This window comes from Bactrocera neohumeralis, unplaced genomic scaffold, assembly GCF_024586455.1.
Source record: "Bactrocera neohumeralis isolate Rockhampton unplaced genomic scaffold, APGP_CSIRO_Bneo_wtdbg2-racon-allhic-juicebox.fasta_v2 cluster09, whole genome shotgun sequence".
Taxonomy (NCBI): Eukaryota; Metazoa; Arthropoda; class Insecta; order Diptera; family Tephritidae; genus Bactrocera; species Bactrocera neohumeralis.
In genome coordinates this window covers 35,506,712-35,532,692 of record NW_026089622.1, presented here as the reverse complement: position 1 = coordinate 35,532,692, position 25,981 = coordinate 35,506,712, and the positions used below count along the sequence as shown (strand labels likewise).

The 25,981-nt window shown below is 40.9% G+C and overlaps 2 long non-coding RNA genes across 2 annotated transcripts; both read right to left on the bottom strand.

Moving 5' to 3' along the window:
• Positions 1-19,353: 19,353 nt before the first annotated feature.
• Positions 19,354-19,988, bottom strand: LOC126764365 (uncharacterized). The gene is made up of 3 exons (XR_007667977.1): positions 19,864-19,988; positions 19,486-19,804; positions 19,354-19,420 (listed from the first exon to the last, which is right to left on the bottom strand). It is a non-coding gene; the product is annotated as an uncharacterized LOC126764365 (long non-coding RNA).
• A 2,299-nt stretch (positions 19,989-22,287) lies between these two features.
• LOC126764282 (uncharacterized) lies at positions 22,288-22,864 on the bottom strand. Its single transcript, XR_007667884.1, has 2 exons — positions 22,746-22,864; positions 22,288-22,639 (listed from the first exon to the last, which is right to left on the bottom strand). It is a non-coding gene; the product is annotated as an uncharacterized LOC126764282 (long non-coding RNA).
• Between the last annotated feature and the right edge of the window lie 3,117 nt (positions 22,865-25,981).

Below are 25,981 nucleotides of genomic sequence, written 5' to 3'. Positions count from 1 at the left end.
GGACTCACACGGCCTCAGCCTAGCTGCTGAAAAAACAGAACTGATCCTGCTCACTAGGAAACATATCCCGCTGGAGGTTAACATGGAAGTTCATTCAGAAACTATTAAAACGACGAAAACCCTAAAATACCTTGGAATAAGAATGGACAACAAATTGACGTACTGGGCTCAAATCCAACATGCTGCAAAAAAGTCAGCAAATATAACCATGGCGTTATCAAGACTCATGGCAAACATCGGAGGCCCACTTGCAAGTAGAAGGAAATTGCTTATGGACACAACACAGTCAGTGCTACTATACGGTAGCGAAATATGGGCCGATACATTAAATGTAGAACATAGACGAAAAGTGCTTGCTAAAGTGCAGAGAACAGCAGCCTTGAGAGTCGCCTCGGCGTACCGCACTGTATCCGAATCCGCAGTGCTAGTGATAAGCGGTGTCATCCCAATAGACCTTCTCGCAAAGGAGAGAAGACAACTCTGGCTATGGAAGAAAGACGGAATAGAAATACACATGGCCACAAGACAACAGGCGAGGAAGCAAACTCTCGAACTCTGGCAAGATCGGTGGACAAGGGAGAGTAAAAGAAGATGGGCCGCAAAACTGATTAAAGAAATAGAGAAGTGGCACAGTAGACAACACGGCGAGGTCAATTACTATATAACACAGATGCTGTCCGGTCACGGGTATTTTCGAAAATACCTATACAACGTGGGAAAAGCAGAAAGCCCAGCATGTATTTACGGAAACGAACCACTAGACGATGCACACCATACCATTTTCAAGTGCCACCGATGGAAAGAATCACGGAGGACTGTACAAAACAAACTCGGAGAACTAAGTGCGGAAAATCTCTTAGAAAAAATGATATCTAGCAGCGAAAACTGGAAAATAATTGCCTCGTACGTGGAACATGTTCTACGCAGTAAGAAAAGAGACATGGACGCAGATTCCCAATAGAAGACGAGCCAAATAGCTTGATGCTGGCTACAAAATCGTAGGCATCCCTGGACGCAGGGAGAGTAGAAATAGACCTGTAATGGGTCCATCTTGGAAACCTTGCCCTGAAGTAATGCGAAAGCGGTCCCGGGGTAGGGGAAAACATTCCATGATAGAGGGGGGAGTGTTTTAGTGGGTACACCACTCACGTAGGATGACGATCCCTATATGGTGCGAAGGCATTTTAAACCCTCCTTACGGCCCAAAAAAAAAAAAAAAAAAAATGAGAAAATGATCAATAAACAATTTGTGTTTTGATTTTATATTCCCTCTGGATTTTGCAAAAATTAATAGAAAATTAAAATATTTTAAAACAATTAAAATGCTCTCTTCTGTTTTTGACGGAATATGCATTTTAACAAAAATTAGTGATATTAAAAAACAGAGTTCGGTCATGTTCAGTGAGGGAAATAAACAGGAAGAGTAAGTAGGATGGTTTTTTTTCCTAGAAATGAAGAGGACTGACCTTTATCTTCAAATTCAAAATGATGTATCTGTTGACAAAAAGAGAAAACAGCTGATTCTGTACGGAAAATGCGACCAGTTTCGAAACTTGATCTAAAGTACATTAGGGGGATTCTCTTGCTCTTACAAGATTGCAGATTGCAAAAATCCTGTATTGAAATATACAAGGGCACGAGAGCACCCATTGCACAACTAGTGATATATGAACGGCTGATTCGGTCAATTTATTGTAAATGACTAATGTAAATTGGCGAGAAGGTGTCTTCATTCATTCTTAACAAAAAAAACTGTAACAAATCCTTATAATTTAAAATCGATTACTATTGCCATTGCCAAATCTGTATGGGGGTAATTGTTATCATAACATAACAATCGTAGGGTACGTAGGTTCGAGCTGTTGTAGCACTGTTTTGAGCTCTTGAAAAATTTATTTTATCACATTGCGAAATGCCGTCGGGTAGGTAGGTTTGAGCTGTTTAAATCTTTTATGTGGAATATTTAAAAAGGAGACAGATCTTTTTTTTTAAATGTATTTCTGGAAAAAATAAGAAAAGGAAAAAGATCCTATTTTTACAAACGTATTTCAGGAAAATATAAGAATTCATATTTTTGAACTACTATATAATAATTGTGGCATACATTTTATATACCAATAAAATAATAAATTTAATATGAACAGTGATATATTGATTTATGTTTGTATAAGTTTATTAAATTTAAAACTTCGCTTATTCACAACCCATTTTGCATAATTTTTCTGTAAATTAACAATATTAAACTAATTTTAATAATTTAGAAAATGTTATTTTGAAAATTTACTTTTTTTTTATAATATAACACAACTGTCTTAATACGCGCTCTTATAAATTTAATATTACCGAAATGAAAATGCCGTCGGTATATATGTAAATGGGTTATGTTACCTCTTCGAAATTTTCATAGAACTGAAAACGGCGTTGTCAAACGGCTGAAGTGACAGCTTATAGCTTTCAATATATGGCATACTAATTAGTATTCCATATATATACTAATTAGTATTCCAGTTATTGCTTTCCATAACAATAAGGAGTCTCCACAGGGAATGGAAAAGGCAATACAGTTGGTAAAACATAAATTTTATCCTGTAGAGATTCCCCGTTAGCAACTGTTCGAGTACACACAAATTGTAGGTTGCAACTATGTATAATGTACTTTACATCAAGCTTCGTTGAGTTTTTTCAAACGTCATTTGCTTAAGGAAAATACGAAACTGGTCGCACCTACCGTACGGAATAAGCTGTTTTCGCTTTTTGTCAACTGATAAATCATTTTGAATGTGAAAATGAAGGACGAAGAATATTTGTCAACAGATTAAATCATTTTAAATTTGAAGATTGAGGACGACAAATTTTTTATTCAAAATTTAATAGATTTTTCAATAGCACAAACAAAGAAAAGACATGGGCTGCAAAAATATGCAGTAAAAGTGGTATGTATTAACACTGTTATAGGAATATATATTTTTGTATTCTTATATATATTTTGCGTTTGTTTCAATTAAAATATCTAGAATGCAAACACAGATGGAAGTTATTCCGGGAGCGCTTCTGCAAGGAGCTAAAAAGATTAGAAGCTCCATCAGGTAGGTGATTGAGCTATTTTGGATGTAGTCTCTACCAAAAATTTGGCGATTTTCAAGAAAGAATTATATTGGAGTTATATCGCTTACGTCGAGAAAATAGGCAGACATGAAATTGAAAACGATAAAAATGTAAACTATAATAATTTCCTTACTTTTAAAAATGCTTGCAGCGTTGATTTATTTAGTTGTAGTTTTAGTATACTTTATATTTCTATAAAACTGATGTAAAATTTATGGTTTAACAAAGATGCATAAAATTACTGTACCTGAACTCTTTTGAGTAATTATACATGAATCATTCTATTTTTAATTTTTAATAGAAAGAATTGAATGAAATTAATTAAACCCCATTTCTTTTTCTTCTTCTTAATTGGCGTAGACACCGCTTACGCGATTATAGCCGAGTTAACAACAGCGCCAGTCGTTTCTTCTTTTCGCTACGTGGCGCCAATTGGATATTCCAAGCGAAGCCAGGTCCTTCTCCACTTGGTCCTTCCAACGGAGTAGAGGTCTTCCTCTTCCTCTGCTTCCCCCGGCGGGTATTGAGTCGAATACTTTCAGAGCTGGAGTGTTTTCGTCCATCCGGACAACATGACCTAGCCAGCGTAGCCGCTGTCTTTTAATTCGCTGAACTATGTCGATGTCGTCGTATATCTCGTACAGCTCAACGTTCCATCGAATGCGGTATTCGCCGTGGCTAACGCGCAAAGGACCATAAGTCTTTCGCAGAACTTTTCTCTCGAAAACTCGCAAAACTCGCAAGGTCGACTCATCCGTTGTTGACATCGTCCAAGACTCTGCACCATATAGCAGGACGGGAATTATGAGTGACTTATAGAGTTTGGTTTTTGTTTGTCGAGAGAGGACTTTGCTTCCCAATTGCCTACTCAGTCCGAAGTAGCACCTGTTGGCCAGAGTTATCCTGCGTTGGATTTCCAGGCTGACATTGTTGGTGGTGTTTACGCCGGTTCAAAGATAGACGAAATTATCTACATTTTCAAAGTTATGACTGTCAACAGTGACGTGAGAGCCAAGTCGCGAGTGCGACGACTGTTTGTTTGATGACAGGAGATATTTCGTTTTGCCCTCGTTCACTGCCAGACCCATTTTCTGTGCTTCCTTGTCCAGCCTGGAGAAAGCAGAACTAACGGCGCGGATGTTGAGGCCGATGATATCAATATCATCGGCGTATGTCAGCAGCTGTATACTCTTATAAAAGATTGTACCTGCTCGCTTAAGTTAAGCACCTCGAATTATTTTCTTTAGCAGCAGGTTGAAGAAGTCGCACGATAGGGAGTCGCCTTGTCTGAAACCTCGTTTGGTATCGAACGGCTCGGAGAGGTCCTTCCCGATCCTGACGGAGCTTTTCGTGTTGCTCAACGTCAGTTTACACAGCCGTATTAGTTTTGCGGGGATACCAAATTCAGACATCGCGGCATAAAGGCAGCTCCTTTTCGTGCTGTCGAAAGCAGCTTTGAAATCGACGAAGAGGTAGTGTGTGTCGATTCTCCTTTCACGAGTCTTTTCCAAGATTTGGCGCATGGTGAATATCTGGTCGGTTGTTGATTTTCCAGGTCTGAAGCCACACTGATAAGGTCCAATCAGTTTGTTGACGGTGGGCTTTAATCTTTCACACAATACGCTCGATAGAACCTTATATGCGATGTTGAGGAGGCTGATCCCACGATAGTTGGCGCAGATTGTGGGGTCTCCTTTTTTATGGATTGGGCATAGCTCACTTAAATTCCAATCGTTGGGCATGCTTTCGTCCGACCATATTTTACAAAGAAGCTGATGCAGGCTCTTTATCAGTTCTTCGCCGCCGTGTTTGAATAGCTCGGCCGGCAGTCCGTCGGCCCCTGCCGCTTTGTTGTTCTTGAGACGGGCAATTGCTATTCGAACTTCTTCATGGTCGGGTAATGGAACGTCTGCTCCATCGACATCGATTGGGGAATCGGGTTCTCCTTCTCCTGGTGGTGTGCGTTGACATTCAGCAGGCTGGAGAAGTGTTCCCCCCATAATTTAAGTATGCTCTGGGCATCAGTGACTAGATCACCTTTGGGGGTTCTACAAGAGTATGCTCCGGTCTTGAAACCTTCTGTAAGCCGCCGCATTTTTTCGTAGAATTTTCGGGCATTACCCCTGTCGGCCAGCTTATCAAGCTCTTCGTACTCACGCATTTCAGCCTCTTTCTTCTTCTGTCTGCAAATGCGTCTCGCTTCCCTCTTCAACTCTCGGTATCTATCCCATCCCGCACGTGTAGTGGTCGATCGTAACGTTGCGAGGTAGGCAGCCTGTCTCTCCGCTGCGACACGGCACTCCTCGTCGTACCAGCTGTTCTTTTGCTCTTTCCGAAAACCAATGGTTTCGGTTGCAGCTGTACTTAAGGAATTTGAAATGCCGTCCCACACTTCCCTTATACCGAGTTGTTGACGAGTGCTCTCAGAGAGCAGGAGTGCAAGCCGAGTAGAAAATCGTTCGGCTGTCTGTTGTGATTGCAACTTCTCGACGTCGAACCTTCCTTGTGTTTGTTGGCGTGCGTTTTTTGCTGCACAGAGGCGGGTGCGAATCTTGGCTGCAACAAGATAGTGGTCTGAGTCGATGTTAGGACCTCGGAGCGCACGCACATCTAAAACACAGGAGACGTGTCTTCCGTCTATCACAACATGATCGATCAGGTTGGTAGTTTTTCGATCCGGAGACAGCCAGGTAGCTTGATGAATCTTCTTATGCTGGAATCTAGTACTACAGATAACCATATTTCGGGCCCCGGCGAAGTCAATCAGCCTCAACCCATTTGGGAATGTTTCGTCGTGGAGGCTGAATTTACCGACCGTAGTGCCAAATATACCTTCTTTGCCCACCCTGGCGTTAAAGTCGCCAAGCACGATTTTGACATCGTGGCGGGGGCAGCTCTCATAAGCGCGCTCCAAGCGCTCATAGAGGGCATCTTTGGTCACATCGTCCTGCTCTTCCGTCGGGGCGTGGGCGCAAATCAGCGATATGTTGAAGAACCTCGCTTTGATGCGGATTGTGGCTAGACGTTCATTCCAGGTGTATGCCCTCAAATCGTAGTCCTTATTTCGTTTGCCATGGTCGTCATCAAAAGGGGGGTCTCTCAACCGAGGCTGGTTATACTTATTCACTAGGGTTTTTTTTTACGTGGCGGGTCCCAAACCCAGCGCACAACCCTATGAAGGGGATGTTTCGCCTTCTCTCTTTAGCTCGCCTTCAAACGGATGTTCTTAGGCTACCCAGAGGATACTTGGTCAAATACCGGAAGTAGTGAGCTGCTTGAGCCATGTGCAAAAGAATCGTTTCTGGCCACTCCTAAGTGAATGGCGATCAGAGAACTTTCCTCACTTGCGTGAACTTCTACAGATGACTCCATCCTCCATTTAGTTTTATTAAAAAAGAAACAAATTCGAAATGTTGTTGGGAATTGGGGAGTAACTGTGACCTCACCGCGTCAAGGGGCTCTGGCGTGGCGGACCTCCTAGTTCCCCACAACAATAGTAGACCCGACAGCTCACCTCGCTGAGCCAAGGGTCATAAGATCAAGATAAGCAAACTAAACACAACCACAACAACAATCCAAAGACAAAGAGCAGGTAAGCAGCGTAGGCAAAGAGGGTCAAGGAGCTGGGCGGAAGGGCTGGGCTGGTTTAGCTTCCTTGACGCTCTCTCGCCAGAGGAGCGGGCGCTGTTTGAGGAGAATGCAGCGGCACTCACTTGGCGAAAGTGCCTGCTGCCCCCGCAGCAGCTACGAGCGCCGCCAAGACCCCCTTAAGTAGGCCTAAGGGTTCAGACTCGGGGGAGTCGCATCGGGCAGAGACCGATGGCGCTCGTAATAGGAGGAGGAGGCGCAGAATAGGTGGGCAACGCCCTCTCCCAGCAGGTGGAAAACCCGGCGGGTGTGACGACCCGCACAGGAAGGGTATGAGTGGAGCCAACATGAAGTAGTACCTGCGGTACCTCCGGGACGGGAAGGCTCCCGAGGAGGCAGAAGCTGTGGTCAGAGGAAGGAAAGAAGGGAGCAATGTGTCCCCAGCAAAGAAGCGCAACAGGGCCGTGTCAGCTCGCACGCAAGGCAGCGGTACTAGTAACCGGGGCCCGGTCAGTCACGGACACTTACGCCCAAACAGCGAAGCGGAAGAGCGGCCAGCTCATGCCGCAGGAGCCCCCCAGCTCCAAAAGGATGAAGGGCGGCAACACGAGTAAAGCCGTACCAGCTCCACACCGGGTGGAGGAGGGGAGGCGGAGATATGCGGATACTGTTAAAGTCATCCGCATGGCTGTACTTCCTCAAAACTACCCGCGCGGTTGCTCGGATCGGAGGAGCTTACCGTGCTCCAGGACTTCATAATGGATGAGGTATTCAGAGGAGACGATTACGCGGCGTGCTTCCTTGGGGTAGACTTCAAGGGGGGTATGCTACAGGTGGACTGCAAGGACGAGACGTCCACGAAATGACTGCGGGTGTTCGTCCCAAAACTGGACGGCTGGAAGGGTCCCGTCCTTTGCGCGAAAAAGGCGGAGGACGTGCCAATCATGCACAGCATGACAATGTTCCTCCCCCGGTGCGGTGACAAGCCATACGAGTTCACCCTAGGGTTGGTGAAGAACCAAAACTTGGGCCTCAGTATCGCAGCCTGGCGTGTCGTCAGCAGCGAGTTAGAGAAACTAGGAGAAATTAACGGTTGGAGATTGTACTTGTACATAGGCGATGAGTCGTACAAGTATGTCCGAGCAGCTGGCTTTCGCCTGTATTACAGGTACAGCACGGTGGTAATGCGGCCCCACAAGCCGGCAACCACCGGGAGCAAGGCAGCTGACAAGGCTGCGACTCAGGAAAGCGGGAGTATCGCAAAACAGGCAGCGACTGTAGCGGCCCCGGAGGTGGAAAGCAGGTTGCGAATAAGCCCAGTGAGAGCAGGGATGGGCAGGCCATGCTTGCGGCGACCCCCGAAAACCCGAAGGACAGTTCCTGCGGCCAGGGAGCAGAGCTACCCTCCACGCAGGAACTCCTTGAGGGGCTAGGAGATCTGCTCCTCCTCGAACCACTATTGTAGTGACCGTCAACACGGAAATCGCCCAGGTGAACTTCCATCGCGCGGCGGCAGCGTCAGCTGTCGAGCAGGTTCACAGCAGATAAACTGGGTATCCTGCTGATCCAAGAGCCTTGGGTCTATAGAGGAGAGTTTAAAGGCCACAAGACGGAGTGCAATAAAGTAATCTGGGATCTCTCCAGCGAGAGACCTAGAATTTGCATAGTGGTCAGGAATAACATTGAATTCTTCTGCATTTCAGAGTTTCTGACGCAGGATCTGGTGGCGCACAGTGTTGCGAAACCGGAATTTTTATGAAATCATATTGCCTAAATTGTAATTTTAATTGTATCGATGAGAAACTTCTACAGATTGGTCAGAATGAAATCCCAAACAGAATGAGTGAAAAAAAAATTTACACCGAAAAAAATGGTTGGGTCAAATTTTCAACAAAAGTAAAAAAAAAAAAAAGTTGTTCGAAAAATTTACAAAAAAAATGTATTTTAATTCTTCTTTTATTTCTGATATATACCCTATGATTAGTTTTTTAAATAAAGTATAGGGTGGTCCGAACAAGAATTATAAACGTCAAATTTTCATGATTTTTCGATATTTGTTGAAAAACTCTGAAATTTTATATTAAACCAAAATCTATTTCATTTCTTATTTGAAAGGTGGCAATAAAAGCTTTAATTTGACACCACTTTGAAGTCAATAGCTTCAGTTTAAAGAGAGTTATGCTCATTTTTGTGGAGTGCTAGAATAAATGTAGAATAAAAAAAATAAGTGATTCCGAGAATTTCCGTTCTATTTCTATGGAATAAATACTGAGAGTGATATACTAAAATCGCTATAACTCCCAGGAGAGCAGGTATGGGCAGCTGATTTTTTCACAGTTCGTTGAAAACAAATTATGCAACATTTCTGTAGTGGTTTGGAACTGGGACTCTCTGGGACTTTTTAGATATTGCTTACCTTACCCAAATTTAAAGGAAAAATGGACCTTTAGTCGGGTTTTCGCTCTAAAAAAGGTGCATATGAAAATGTCTCAAACAACATTCCTTTGTTTTACAGAAGATACTTGTCCGAAGGCAGATTTTTTTCCGAATCAAAATATCTGTCACCAAAATCAAATGAGATCATTTTGAATACAGCCCTGAAATCCCCTCTTTTCGTGAAAATTTTGTATATTTGACTTCTAAAATCAATTAAAAATCAACGGGCCAACATTAAAATAAGCTTTATGTGTTTTTTGTTTACTTGGAACGTCTGTGACAAAATTGCATCATTAAAAACACTGAAAAAAATAATCGGAGAAAAGTTACTTTTCCACTAGCCGCAACACAGTGGGGCGGTGCAAGCCAGGGGCTTCGAAGGCAAGGTCTTCGTACAAATTGCAACTCAAGAGGTGAGTCTCTCTTCGAGTACATATTAGGTAATAGCTTAGCGATTGAGAATGTAGGGTGTGAGCCCACATTCATAACTATAAGCAGGAGGGGGGTGTTGGACATCACCTTGAGCAATGAGCACGTAATCGGATTGGTCTCACAATGGAGAGTCTCAACGGAGCCCTCTTTGTCAGACCACAGGATTGTAAGGTTCAGGCTAAAGGTAGAGGTCAGACAACTCCCCCCAGACGCAACCCTCGGAAGACGAACTGGGATGCCTTCCGAGAGATACTAAGCGAGGAATTGGGCAAGAGGGGGCAGACTGATAGGAGCGTTTCAGGCCCAGGAATTGAGAGTAGGTTATCGGAGCTGAACGGGGCTGTTATCAATGCCTTTCATGGCGGCTGCCCTCTAAGAGTGCCCACAGACAGTCGAAACTGTACCTGGTGGTCAAGGAAACTGGCAGACCTCCGGAAAAAAGTACGGAGCCTTTTTAACAAAGTGAAACGTTCGGGGGTCTGGGAAGAATATAGGAGCTACCTCACCTTATATAATAAGGATATTAGGTCTGCAAAGCAGGCAAGCTTCAGAAGATTCTGCGAAAATGTCACCTCCACACCAGAAGCGGCTCGGCTGCATAAAGCTCTGGCTAGAGGTACGACTGACGCAGTAATAGCAATAAAAAGAGGTGACGGGACTTTTACGACCAGCGCAGAAGTTGGAGTTACTTAGCTTCTGCGAGCGCACTTCCCGGAGACTATTCGGGAAGACCAATGCCTACCCGTGATCGAACACAGGCCATCCCGCGAGGATTAGAGAATAGCCAAGCAGTTGTATACGGTGGACTCGGGGGAGCAGTTTTTACTGCCATACCTGGTTCGGCTGCTGCGAGAGAGCCTCGCAACGGCGTATATCCCTGAAGTATGGAGGACAGCGAAGGTGATCTTCATACCCAAAGTAGGAATGAAAGATTACTCATTGGCGAAATCCTTCAGGCCTATCAGTCTGACTTCTTTCCTGCTAAAAACCATGGAGAAGATCGTGGACCATGAAATAAGGTCGAATGCACAGAAGAGGACACCCTGCATGCGGCTCAGCATGCGTATAGAGCGGGCAGATCTACCAGTACTGCTCTGTACCAGCTAACCTCTGAGATAGAGAGTTCACTGGAGAACGGGGAGGTGATGCTTTACTCTTCCTTGGACATCGAAGGTGCCTTTGACAACACGTCTCATAGGAGTGTGGCTAGAGCACTGGAGAAAAGGAATGTGGCAGCACCGGTGCGTAGATGGATAGAAGCCGTACTGCGCACCACAATTGCTGAGACCACAGTTAGAGATAAAAGTATTCGTCTCGGCACAACAAGAGGCTGCCCATAGGGGGGTGTGTTATCACCCCTGCTGTGGAGTCTTGTCGTAGACGACCTGCTAGCAATGCTAACGGACAATGGGATCCGCTGCCAAGGGTATGCGGACAATATTGTAATTATAGCCAAAGGCAAATATGAGGACACTCTCTGCGACCTCATACAAAGAGGTCCAAACCTGGCAAAGGGGTGGTGTAGGGGGGTTGAATTGAACATCAACCCCTCCAAGACGACCATAGTCCCGTTTACGAGATGCAGGTCCCTACCCGGTCTCAGGAATCTCACACTAGGAGGCAGAGTGATAGAGATGACCAATAAGGTCAAATACCTCGGCCTCACGCTTGACTCTACTTTGCGGTGGAAGCAGCATGTAGACCTGACCATGCAAAGGCATTAATGGTGTGCAATCGGCTGGCGGGTAAGTCCTGGGGCTGCAAGCCAAAGATTGTTAGGTGGTTGTACACCATGATAGTGCGACCTATAATCACGTACGGGGCGGTGGCGTGGGCCTCAATAGCGTCGCAGACTTCGGTAGGAATTAAATTATCGAAGCTACAGCGGCTAGCCTGTGTCTGCATGACGGGCGCAATGCGCACCTGCCCAACGGTAGCTCTGGAGGCCCTGCTTGAACTCACACCGTTTCACTTGGTTATCGCTCAAGTAGCCAAGAGCAAGCTTCTGCAAATAACGGCAGAGGGGTTTGGCAAAGGAAAGGTAATCTCGTCCTAGAGGATGGAAAAGAAAAGTGGCAATATACCAATCGCCCTCCTCCCGAAGGACAGCACTCCCAAAACAGTTAACTTCACTAAGAAGTTTAAGGTCACTCTCGGAAGCAAGGATGAGTGGAACAACTCCACCCTTGAGCTGCTGCTGAGGAATAGTACATTGAGGTGGTACACCGACGGCTCAAAAATGTCGGAGGGAATTGGTGCAGGGATCGCGGGTCCACGCACCAAGCTCTCCATACCTATGGGGGAGTTTCCGAGCATTTTCCAGGCGGAAGTCTTTGCCATAAGTCGGTACACAGAGATAAACCTCCATCGCAACTATCGCAATGAGCGGATAGCCATACTCAGCGGGAGTCAAGCAGATCTCAAGCGATCTCCTCCTACGAGATTAGGTCGCTGCTAGTGCAGGAGTGCAGAGAACGGCTGCACAGCCTTGCGGAATGAAACCAGGAGCACCTAATTTGGGTGCCAGGTCACAAAGGAATAGCCGGTAACGAACTGGCAGATGAGCTCGCCCGCTCCGCAGACTCCACCAAAATGGAAGGTCCTGACCCCTTTACAGGGGTTGGTCCCCATACCATAAAAGAGCTACTTCGCAAAGAAAAGGGAGTGGGCAGAAAAGAGCATTGGCAAAGAACTCACGGCATGCGGCATGCCAAGTTGCTAATGGGAGGGTACAACATGAGCAGGTTCAAAGTTGTAATCAACCTCCCCAGGAATAAACTTAAGCTACTTGTCGCATTTTATACTGGCCACTGCAAGCTAAATGGGCATTTGTATAACATGGGCCTATCTTCACTTCATCGATGTGCTGAGGCTAAGTGAGTCCATGTGATTTACGAAGATGCATTAACATTATTAAACACAATAGGGGTATTCAAACCAGCCTTGTTAATTCGTTAGTCATTATTCGGTAGTTTTTTACATGTATTTTGCTTTTGTAAAATTAACAGACTATCGTTCTAACGAACTATCCATCTGGCAAGCTTGGTAATTGTTTCGTTACTCGGTAATATCACATCAGCTGTTTGTTTGTTGTTCGTTGCTTTATATATTTTTAACCGGAAAAAATTAATTTGGTGTTCACTTCGTGAATTTTTAAAAATTTTGCGAAAGTAAGTATATTTTTAACAAATAGTTGCTTTTTATTTCATTAAATATTAATTTTCAGTCGAACCTCAAAAGCAAATACGCAGGAGGGCAAAAACTCAACAAAAATGGAGTGAGGAGGAAAACCATTTGGTTCTAGAATATTTACTAGAAAATGTGGAAATTGAGTTAGTTCTTTATACAATTAGCTTTAACTAAACACTTTAATACGTCTTTTTATAGAAACCAAACGCCCAATTGTACTACCAAAAATTAATTGGAAAAAAATTACAAAAACTTCACAATTAAGAAAAACTTTTTTGGTTTTTTAATAATTCTCCTTTCTTTCAGTGTAATGTGTCCGAATTATGCACGGTTTTCGATTCCATTTGGGAGTAAATCCGAAGCCAATTGTGTTGTAGAGACGTGCAACTCTGAAGTGTCACAATACTACAGCGATTTGGTAGACCTTGTAGAGGTAGTGGAAAATCTAGCCGAATTATCACAATCATCTGCGGAACCATCGGGTTCACTTAACGACAAAGCAGAACAGACAACAGTAGGAGCAGAGGTAGCAACAGTTCCTCCTACCACTCCGTCGTTCCTCGAAAAAGTGAAAAAACGTGCTCCAAAGAATATTCTTAGTGAACTTAAGGATATACAAAAAAAAAGATAACAGTTTTTTTGAACAACGAAATTGAAAAATAAAAGCTAAATAAAAATTTTGAAATAAAAAAAATTGGAGTTAGAGCAAAAAGAAAGACTGGCAATGATTGAACTAAAGTACAAATATATAACAATTTTATATATTTTGTATAACAATTTTTAAGAATGTTTATGTAACAAGAATGAATTTTATATGCTATTGTTATGTTTAATAATTTTTAAGAATGTACAAATGTATCTCAATGTGATATCTTGAAGTGATACAACTTTTTATATGCATCACATCTGGCAGCACTGTTTGTCAGTTATTCTATTATTTTTCTATTACTTCATTCTCTGTATATTCTTGGAAATTTACAGTTTCCAACTGAATTCCTATTCTTAGTTTACAGTTTTAAGAAGCGTCACTTTTTATACAGACGCCATCAGAAATACAAGTGTTTTAAGATCTCTTCAATCAATAAATGTTTTTATATTAAATGTGGTGTCTTAATATTTCCACATTATGGTGACCCCGACGTGATTAAATTGAATCAAACTTTGTCTCTCCACGCGTTAAAGTACAAATGAGTGCAAACGTTAATATTAATTAAAAATCCACGCTCGTTGTAATTTTTCACTCATCAGTGTCTAAAAATTTGTGCAAACCAAAAAAGCCTTGGACACAGAGACCGACAAGTACGCGAAGCTGAAGGACGAGATATTGAAGCGGTTTTCCGAATCCAGCGACCGCCAGCTTCACCGAGCGCTTACGCAGGTTCAACTCGATGATAAAAAACTTAGCCAGCTCCTGCGCTAGCTCAGAATTCTCATGGGCGACAGGGCCTCAGAGGACTTACTACTCAGAGATGCCCTCCAGATGAGCTTGCTGAAGTTGCAAACGAGCTACGGCTACACATCTCCAGCCTGCCCAGACAGCACACAGGGGCGATAAATTTGAAAATACTCTGCTCACCAGCATGGCAAAGGACTTGTCAGGCCTTAAACTTGCCATAGCCGACCTGATGACCTGGATCAAGGACCAGGGAATTTCTCGAGACCGACCCCAATCTGCATCTGGCAGTTTCCACGCAGTTATCATCGAAGGAAGAGCCAGCCTCAAACAATAAGAAGTTCTGCTATTATCACCGTCTCTATGGGTCCAGAGCGTCCTTGCACCTTCGACTCATCGGCGGAAAACTAACTTCGCTGTCGACCATCCAGGCGGCCGGCGACAGCATAGAGGCTAACACACCACCAACCAGAGAGCATCGCCTTCACATTCATGGTCGCACAACAAACATGAGATTTCTTGTCGATTCTGGATCAGTGATCTCTCTCATGCCCAAGTCCGCCATCACTCACACGCTCACAGAAGATGATCTGACTCTCTTCGCAGCCAACGGGGCCGTTATCCGAACATACGGTCGAAAAATCATCACCCTTGATTTCAATCTTCGCCGTACATTTAATTGGTCTTTTATAATCGCAGATGTCAAGTCAGCCATTCTCGGTGCAGACTTCCTGGTCCACTTTGCATTGCTTCTAGATCTCAAAGGACGATGTCTCATCGATACAACCTCGTCATGCACAACTCAGGGCACACTATTTGAGGCCACGGTACACAGAATTTTAAAAATCGATCGCTCAATCTGTCCTGGTGCACATGACGCCAAATACCTGCAATTACTCAACCAATTCATCGACATAACTCATCCCAGCACCAATCCTGTCACAGCCACTGACAGTCAAGTCGCTCATCACATTGAGACAACTGGGCCACCAGTATTTGAGCGCCCACGACAACTCACCGGCGAGAAACTACAAATAGCTAAAGATGACTTTGACCTCCTGCTACATCATGGCGTGATCCGTTCATCGAGCAGCCCATGGGCCAGCCCTATCCATACGGTGCCAAAGAAAACAGGTGGATGGCGCACCACAGGTGACTATCGAAAACTAAAAGCAATTACAGTTCCAGATCTATATGCAGTCCCTCATGGGATGACATTCTCCAGCGTCTCCATGGATCCACCATCGAATAGTCTTAGTTGGACTTTTCGAATTTCTGGGTATGCCACCCGGACTACGCAATGCCACGCAGACTTTTCAAAGACATATGGACAACATCCTCAGAGATTTAGACTTCGTGGGCTGCTTCACAGACGATCTGATTGTCTATTCTCAGTCCCACGAACAGCACCTACGACATCTCACCACCATCTTTGAAGTCCTGAGTGCACATCATCTCACCCTATCCAAAGAAGTGCCAGTTTGGCAAGTCTGAAGTCATCTACCTGGGGTACACTATCAACAAAGACGGCTACACTCCACCCACCGAACGCACGCAAGCAATCGCCGATTACACAAAGCCAGAAACCGTCAGCGATCTACGTCGTTTCCTGGGGATCGTCAACTACTACCGGCGAGCGATCCCTCAAGCGGCTCAAGCGGCTCAGATACAATCACCACTGACGAACTTTCTCAAACATGCCAAGAAGAAGGACAACACTAAAATCCAGTGGACACCTTCTGCAGATCAAGCCTGGCAAGACTGCAAGAAAAGTGTCATCCCAGCCACGCGCCTGGCTTTCCTCGCACCAAACGCCATCCTCTCATTGAGATCCGACGACTCGGATACAGCCATTGGGGGCGTTCTTGAACAGCGACACAAAGACTCATTGCAACCACTGGCCTTTTTCTCCTGCAAGCTCAGTCCAGCAGAGACCAGATACTCCTCGTACGATCGTGAACTTCTAGCCATCTTTGCCGCCATCAAGTTTTTCAAGCACATTCTCGAGGGAAGAAACTTTAGCATCTTCACCGACCACAAGCCAATCATCTACGCATTTTCTCAACGTGCTGACAAGGCATCACCTCGCCAACTACGTCAATTGGACTACATCGCACAGTTCTTAACTCAGATTTTTCATACCAAGGGCATAGAAAACGTCGTAGCTGATGCGCTTTCGAGAATTAATGCCATAACCATGCCAACCAAACTTGATGCTGAGACTATTGCGCTGGCACAACTCCAAGATGACCAGCTTAATGATCTCCAATCCAGCACATCTCTCAAGCTGCACCTGCTGCTAATCAGACGCCAGGCCTTTGACATCATCCATGGTCTTTCTCATCCTAGTGGCAGGACCACAGACAAGGAACTCACCGGAAGATTCGTCTGGCCAGGTATTAGAAAAGACGCACTCCTCTGGTCCAGACACTGCATACCATGTCAACGTTCCTAGGTCCATCGTCACAATCGCACCACACCAAACCACATTGACGTACCAGACAATCGCTTCGAGCACGTCCACCTGGATCTCATAGAGCTGCCCAGAGTCAAGGACCTTCGCTACTGTCCGACGATCATTGACCGCTTCAGCAGATGGCCACACGCCATACCACTCAACAACATGACAGCTGAGACAGTTGCACACGCCTTTTACACTCAGTGGATTTGTCAATTCGGTACACCATTGACAATCACCACTTATTAAGGTCTGCAGTTCGAATCAGCACTGTTCACCTCACTCTCACTGCTGGGCATTCATCGTATCAGAACGACGCCGTATCATCCTCAATCGAATGGTCTGGTGGAACGGTGGCACCGCACACTCAAGGCGGCTCTCATGTGCAACAATGAGACACCTTGGCCGGACATGCTACCGTCAGTTCTACTAGGACTCCGAACCGTATAAAAACCAGATCTGAAAGCATCTCCTGCTGAAATGCTTTTCGGGACTACACTGCGTATACCCGGTGATTTCTTTGATACAGCAAGCACACCAGGTGATCCACAGACATTCGTGAGGAAATACAGTCAAATCATCCAAGCAATCAGGCCAACACCAACAGCTCATCACATCAAACACAAGCTGTTCCTACTCAAAAACCTTGACCCGTGCACCCACGTCTTCAAGAGAGTAGACTCCATCAAGAAGCCTCTGCAACAACCATACACTGGCCCCCATGAAGTCATCCAGCGTGTAGACGACAAAACCTACATCATCAGGATCAGTGGGGCAGACAAAACAGTCTCAATCGACATGCTGAAGCCAGCATACATTGAGTTAACAGACAACTCACTACCAACACCTTAAAAAGTCCAGCGGGACTTTATTTGAGGGGGAGTACTGTAGGCACACTAACAAGATGCATCACATCTGGCAGCACTGTTTGTCAGTTATTCTATTATTTTTCTATTACTTCATTCTCTGTATATTCTTGGAAATTTACAGTTTCCAACTGAATTCCTATTCTTAGTTTACAGTTTTAAGAAGCGTCACTTTTTGTACAGACGTCATCAGAAATACAAGTGTTTTAAGATCTCTTCAATCAATAAATGTTTTTATATTAAATGTGGTGTCTTAATATTTCCACACATATATAAAAATGAAAAATGAATTTTTGATTTAATTGTAATTTTTAATTTAATTAAACAGTATTTGGAAACATAAGATGATATAACGATTGTCTTTTTAATTCATAAATGTCTTCATCTGTACTCTCGTTGAAATTCTTATTTTCACTATTGTCAAATAGTTTATTGTAAGGAATGCAGCATACTAGTATCCATTCTGTATAGCAGAGATAAAGAGATGTTTAACTCCTCTCTCACTGGAAGTGAGAGAGCAATTGCTAAACGTCAAAACCACCTAAACTTTGACAGTTGATCGAGTTCAGGAGTTTTTGACGTTTAGCAATTGGAAACGAGCGATGGCCAGATTGAAATCTTACCAAAAAAATATGTAAACGGAGGGATTAGTTGCATCGTTCAAGACCACTTATAAAAATGAAAATTAAATAATTTTGTAAAATTTAAAAATATTTGATGAAACGTTTTGTAATTTTAGCATCATAGTTTTATTTTCAATGGAAAATGATTAAAAACGTTTAATGATTGAGAGCTAACAAGCTTAAATCCAATTATTGGGCATTGAAAGGACAAAAGTCAGTTGTTATAATATTCTTTAAAAAGATTTAAATAGTTTCTCCATATAATAAATAACCGCTATATAGTAATTTTTATTCATACTAAATGTTGGGTGTTTTAATTTAAATGCCCAAAAATTGTAATTTTGTTCAATCTGGCCATAATGGAAAATGTCATAAAAAACGCTAATTTTGAAGCGCTCTCACACTGGAATAAGTTTAACAACCCTTTATTCCTGCTGTATAGAACGACAGCTAGCTGTATATCAATCGGGAATTGCTTGCCACTACATTTTTTAAAAACTTCGTCACTTGATATCCCTGCAAGACGGGTAGCTGTTAGCAAACGTGTAAGCGACTTGTTACTGTTCACTTTTGCATTCGTTAAAATATTTGTTACTTTTGTTCAGAGAGTGGGAAAAAAGTAACACATAGCTATTTGATGTTCAATGGTTATCTCGCTCTAACCAATGGCAAATATCGCATGCTGCCTTACACACATACATTTGTTAGCAAATCTCTTCACAGTATGTTACGGGTAACAAATTCTTTTGTTAGCGCATAAATTACCTATGCGTTATGGATAACAAAAGCATTTGTTACCCGAATATCTGTTAGTGTTATTATTTGGGCTATCAGTTTGTTACCTATAACGTATAACAAACAGTATCAAGATTATTTGTTACCCATTTGTTACTTCTAGCAAATTCAATTCTTTTAAATAAAATTCAGTTTTTTTATTATTTCGCTTTATTTAATAATAAAATCAAAATAATCAAATATTTACTTAAACTAATAGCGAGCTCCACGTAATGCTCGTTCTCCAAGTCACCGGTGATGCGGCTAATTGAATGGTGCGTATTTGTTATACGCATCCAAATGCTCCAAATGATTTCTGTAATATTAAAAATTTTAATTACACACACGACATTCAATTCACAATGCTTACCTTTTTCTCCTTGTTAAGCTTTTTCGATTACTCTATATAAAAGAAATTATTAACATATACATATATATGTATAAGAAATTAATTATAAAATATCAAAATATGAAATAACGAACTTACCTCTTTAAAATCTAAAATAAACTGTGCTTTTCGTTTTCTTCTTCTTCAAAAATTTGGCATTCGTTTCTCCTATTCTAGCAAGTTAATAATACAATATGTTTAGAATGTCGATAATTTTTCGCTATCTTGCTTACGTATTCTCCCATTCAATTGAAAATTCCAGAAAATGTAACAGTGTTAGTGAACAGCTGAAAATGTTTCAATGTGTTTGTGCAATCTGTTACCTCCGTCTTGCAGGGATGAGGGTCAATAAGTGAGTAAATTGAGTTCGGTCTACACGCAGCATTTGACGGAACCGATTGTCATCCATTGTGGTTAAAATATCATCGTACCAATGAATTGACTTTGGAATAATATTTTCTACACCTCTACGACAGTTTAGTGTAATGAGCAAATCATCATACACCTCGTCAATGGTATTCTCTACCAAATCTTCATCTTCACTGAATATGTCTTGAAATAATTTGAAAGTTAGTTCCTTGCTCCTCTGTACATCAATTTAAAGTACTTACCAGTAATAAATTTGATCTGCTCCACATAATTTTCAATTAACTGACTGACAATTTTTGACTTTGCACTTTGTTGAGGAATTGTAGTCGTGCAGCTGCCTCTATAACTGTGTCCTTAAGAACATGTGTATTTTAATATTTGACAAATTTCGCTTGCAGTCTGTCGCGCTCTACTTGTTCAGAGCGTAACTGGCAATTTATTGCCATTGCCGTTAATTAACTAAATAAATTATTTTAAAGTAACGATTTATAATTGAATATTTATGATAGTTATAAAAAAGTCGTACTTTAAATATTCATTAAATATACATTTTTTGCACTATTATTATTTTTATTATTATACATGTTTTATAATTAAATGTTTGCCTTTTTGTATTTTATTTTGCTTCTTTTAATAGGCGTAAATGTTGGCTCAACCGTGTGAACGGCATTTTTGGGAAAAAATGCACCTTGAAAAGCGATTGCGTTCGGGGGCCGTTCCCGATATAAATTTAAAAGTTGAGCCTACATTTGACGTCCCAAATTGCGAATTAAAAAATACAATTTTATTGGGTCAAGAAGATTTTGCTCCCCAAGTTGAAGAAGCTGTCTCAAATGCACAAAATGCATCGAGGCAGCTTTTTCCAAGTATTGAAAATGAGATTGAAGGTGGAATTTTAGAGCCTCTTCCATTTTTTGAGGAGGATGTTTATTTTAATTTTGATAAGGCCGCGCAAACAGGTAGGGGTCTGACGGCAGGTACAGAAAGGAGGGTGGTGTGGAAAGTGCAATTGGGCATTTTAATTTAAATGCCCAAAAATTCTTATTTTGTTCGGTCTGGCCACAATGGAAAATGTTATAAAAAACACTAATTTTGAGACGCTCTCACACTGGAATAAGTTGGGCATCCCATTATCCCTGGTTTGTGATTTAGCAACCTCTTTCAAAATCGACTCACGCTCCGAACACATAGAGGGCGACATGACATGGCAGCACGACAGTGAACTGTAAATGGCGTCGTGAATCCTTCTATCTATATGAACATTTGTAGGAAGGCAGCGACATAACAATGGCCGGCATGTAAACAAATCAAGACAGCTGTCCATTTTGTATGAGCACAATTTCGCTGTTGCCTTAAACTATGTTCGGACCGACATTGAAAACATTTTGAAAAGACAATTGTATGTTGTGGAATCTAAGTCGTTCGGACCGACATTGTGTGTTTTCGATGAATTTTTACTGACAACTATCAATAGCCGCATTCTCTTGCTCTTTCAAGATTGCACGATGACACAAAATACAAAAATCCTATACCGAAATATACAAGGCCAAGAGAGCAACCATTGCAGAATCTAGTGATATATGACGGCACGAAAAAAACATGGGTTTTGGTCTGACATATTTTACAGCCATTGCAAATAATTTTCTGCATGTGTTTGTTGTTGTGCCGTTGCACCAAGAGGAAAATTCTGCAATTTCTGCACCGTGCAAGGTTTTGCAAAAGCAAGAGAATCCCTTAATATGATTTGTATATGGAATGCAAACAAATATCAAGTGACAATTTAGGGCCGGCAAAGTATGTCTTCCAAAAACATCGATTAAACTAGAGCAGGCATCGATTATAATGAGTGGAATGTAAGTTTTTAAGTAGTTTTCAACGAAAACTGTGTTTCCGTTTGACATATTTTACATGGACGAAAACACAAGTTTTTCCCACGAAAACATGTTTCCGTTGTCGGTCCGAACATAGTATTACTAATAGCTTTCACTTCAATGTAATTTTAATAATTTGTTCAAAAATAAGTAAACATGTAAATATTATTATTTTAAATTATCACTTATTATTACAAATGATATAACAGAGCTATTTTATGCTTTTATTTGTTAAAAACGTCAGGTGTGTTAGAATTCGAAAATTTTACATTTTACAAATTAGTGGCATTATTCCTCTCTACTGTCAACTCTACTGCTCTCTCTACTGTCGTCGGCAAATATAAGAATATTTTCAAGTTAAAGGCATGGATAATGATACGAAACTCTCGCATTGGCTCTCATTTTTCTCTCAAACGCGTTCCCTGATTATTTGACAGAGATGTAGATCAGGGAATTTCGAACAGCTGATATAAGAAAAGGCAGGATGCCCTAAATAAACCGGTATAATTAATTCACAAAATCAGTGTGAAATGAAATTTCAATGAACTGTGCGAACATATTTTGATAAAATAAATGTTTATGTAAATCAATTAATGATTTTGCATTTTAACATTTATATATGCATTTTCAAAGTGTTTAATTTAGTGTTTCGTATAATTTATCGAAAATGCCAAAATCAAAGTCGAAATATATATCTAATATATATGTAAATACTACTTTATGTTATAGGATATAATTATATATATATGTATGTATTGAATACATTTCTCTTGAATATGTGATGTTTTTTATGAATTGTTTTGTTTTCCTGTTTATTTATTATTTTAAATTGTTACATTAATTAAAAAAAATTTATTGCTTATTAATATAGTAGTGTGAAAATTGCAAAATACCCAATCTAATATTTTTCAGCAGTGGCTTCATTGGCAAATGTTATAAAAAATGTGAATTTTGACAGCTCTCTCTCGAATCAAAGAGTTTCGTATCATCTTATCCATATTAAAGGGGCCATACACAACACACATGTGCCTTCGATCTGTATGAAATCGTTTCGCCATACATGACATACAAATACATTTTCCGTTCGTTCTTCAAACAGTGAATATGTGCGACAAACAAGCGGAAAATTGTTCGTCTGCGATCTTTCCTATTCGGCGCCACGAGAGAAATGAGATTTATTTGTATATATATACATGCAAAGAGAAACAATAACATTAATTACACAACAAATGCACAAATATAAAAGTCCTCACCACCATTACTCCGACTTCCATTGTCACCAATATCTATGTAGATAAACCGATATCGTGCATCACATAGTGCACACAATAGAAAAAAAAATTGTCGTAGAAAAATTGACTACCGCTTTTAGGTGGGCATCGAATAGAGATATGCACACAATCAATAGATCCAACACAGTTGGGCATGTTTCACAGCTCCCAGTAATCTTGAGAAATTTGCTTGAAATCTTCTTCATTAGGCCCAGATACATAAACAGCGCCTAACTTGGTCCAAAGGACTTCAGCTGTCTCCAAAATAATGTGCATAACCGCTTCCTTCCCCAATTGAAATAACCATGCCAACGATAGAAACGAAGTTCCTTGTGATAAATATCTTTAAGAAAGAGAAAAAAGAATAAGACATAATAAAAATATATTAGAATGAACAAACTTACTGCAATGTCAAATCTAATCGACATTCCGAAAGCACAGGCTTCCTCAACGAATTCTTTTTTAAAAAGAGCTCAACAAAAGGAAGCTAAAGTCCATATACTGTGGCGTCATTCGCGCGTATATAAAAAAATGAGTGTGGTCAATCCTCTTCATTTCTTGGAATCGTAAAAAAAAAGCCATCCTTCTTCCTCTTTCTGTTTATTTCTCTCACTGAACATGACCGAACTCGTTTGTTTTTAATTTCACTAATTTTTCTTAATATGCATATTCCGTCTAAAACAGAACTAAGCATTTTAATTATTTTTAAATATTTTAATTTTCTATTAATTTCTGTATTGCAAAACCCAAACAAAATATAAAATCAAAACATAATAGGGGTATTCTCTTGCTTTTGCAAAACCCTTGCACGGTGCAAGAATTGCATATATTTCCTCTTGGTGCACCGGCACAACAACAAATACACGCAGAAAATTATTTGCAATGGCTGTAAAATAGGTCAGACCAAAACCTATGTATATTTGCATGGCATGTCACGTAAATATATAATTGCAACCCTGTTTTAGCTGTTATTTTACATAAAGACATATTATGTCGTTAAATTGTTGAGGCAGGTAAATTTTAAATATATTTTAATATTTCTATTTAAAATATAAAGATTTGTTACAGTTTTTTTTTTGTTAAAAATGTATGCAGAAGGTGCGCCAATTCACAATAGCTATGCTTAATAGTCATTCACACGAAATTGACCAAATTAGCCACTCATATATCACTAGATTCTGCAATGGGTGCTCTCGTGCCCTTGTGTATTTCGGTGTAGTATTTTTGCAATCTGCAATCTTGCAAGAGCTAGCGAATACCCCTAATTTGTTTATTAACACTTCTCATTCATTATAGTCATTCAAAAGTCTACACTTCATTCCTTTTGCTTTTGAAAGCCTTTTCGTTAGTTTTTTGACAGTAACATACGGCAGCGTATGCATATTATAGTTAGACCTTTAGTCTGTTAAAATGCGGGGTTAAAAATGGATTGAATTTGCTAGAAGTAACAAATGGGTAACAGATATGCTTGCTACTGTTTGTTCTTGATAACATGTTTATATGTTATAGGTAACAAACTGATAACGAAAATAATAACACTAACAGATATTCGGGTAACAAATACTTTTTGTTATCCATAACACATAGGTAAGCTATGCGCTAACATAAGAATTTGTTACCCGTAACATACTGTGAAGAGATTTGCTAACAAATGCATGTATTCTGTTAGAACAAGGCAGCATGCGATATTTGCCATTGGTTAGAGCGAGATAACCATTGAACATCAAATAGATATGTGTTATTTCTTTCCTACTCTCTGAACAAAAGTAACAAATATTTTAACGAATGCAAAAGTGAACAATAACAAGTCGCTTACACGTTTGCTAATAGCTACCCGTCGCTGGGCAGCGTACGGTTTCGAAATATCGATACTCTCGATATTCGAGACTAAACAAGAATTGATACAAATGAGAGCACTCGCTATTCAAACACGGCGGCGAAGAACTGATAAGGAGCATGCAACAGCTTCTTTGTAAAATATGGTCGGACGAAAGCATGCCCAACGACTGACCCCACAATCTGCGCCAACTATACGTACCGTGGGATAACCCTGCTCAACATCGCATATAAGGTTCTATCGAGTGTATTGTGTGAGAGATTAAAGCCCACCGTTAACAAACTGATTGGAACTTATCAGTGTGGCTTTTGACTTGGAAAATCAACAACTGAACAGATATTCCTGTAAAAGACCCGTGAAAAGAGAATCGATTTCCATGCTGCTGTGACAGCACGAAAAGGAGCAGCCTTTATGCCGCGATGTCTGAATTCGGTATCCCCGCAAAACTAATACGGCTGTATAAACTGATGTTGAGCAATACCAAAAGCTCCGTCAGGATTGGGAAGGACCTCTCCAAGCCGTTCGATAATTTTTCTATTTACTAATAGCACTTCGGGAACACTAAACACAAAAAAAAGAGAATCTGATATTCAATATAAAAGAACAACAAAACCCAATTGATTTAAACCTTTTTACATCACGAATCCCATACATCCGGAACTAGAAGAATGTTAAGGGGGTATTCTACTCTAGAAGCATGAATTTCAGGTAATTTTTAAAGTGCCGTAAAAAGAAGGCAATTAATATTTTTACTTTCCATTTTTTATGGTGTTTTTATTGATATCTTAAGAATACAGAAAAAAAATTTTACAAAAAAATATTAGAAATTAAAATAATTAGAGGGGGGGGGAGACAGGTGTAAAAAAAATATGGCGCATCCTGGTGACATTGATCTTGACTCTCCTGGTGGTCTGAAAAAAAAAAATCAAAAATTTTTAATCAGTAAGGATGCTGTTATAGTCCCTATTTCAGGGAACACGAAAATTTTTTTTTTTGAAAAATGGCGACTGCCTGAAAATAAAAATCATTTTTACGCTTTTTCTTTGAAATTCCTGAATTTTTTTAAAATATTAAAAACAAAAATTTTGACACTATGCTGGTAGGAACGATAAAGGAATAAAGAAGGTTCACACAAAATTTCAAGTAAATCGGTTGTATAGAACTTGAGATAATGCCGGTACCGTGTGGTTTCGAGAAAAACGCGTTTAAAAAATTCGATACGGCCGAAACGGGCTAGGCACTGCGTCACTAAAGTAACTGTAGCTCTTAAAATAATTTTAATTTTTCAAAATCCTTTGGAGGCTATGTTCTCAAGAGTCTAAACTTTAAATGTATGAAAAAAAATCGAATTTTTCAAAATTCTTGAGTAGAATACCCCCCT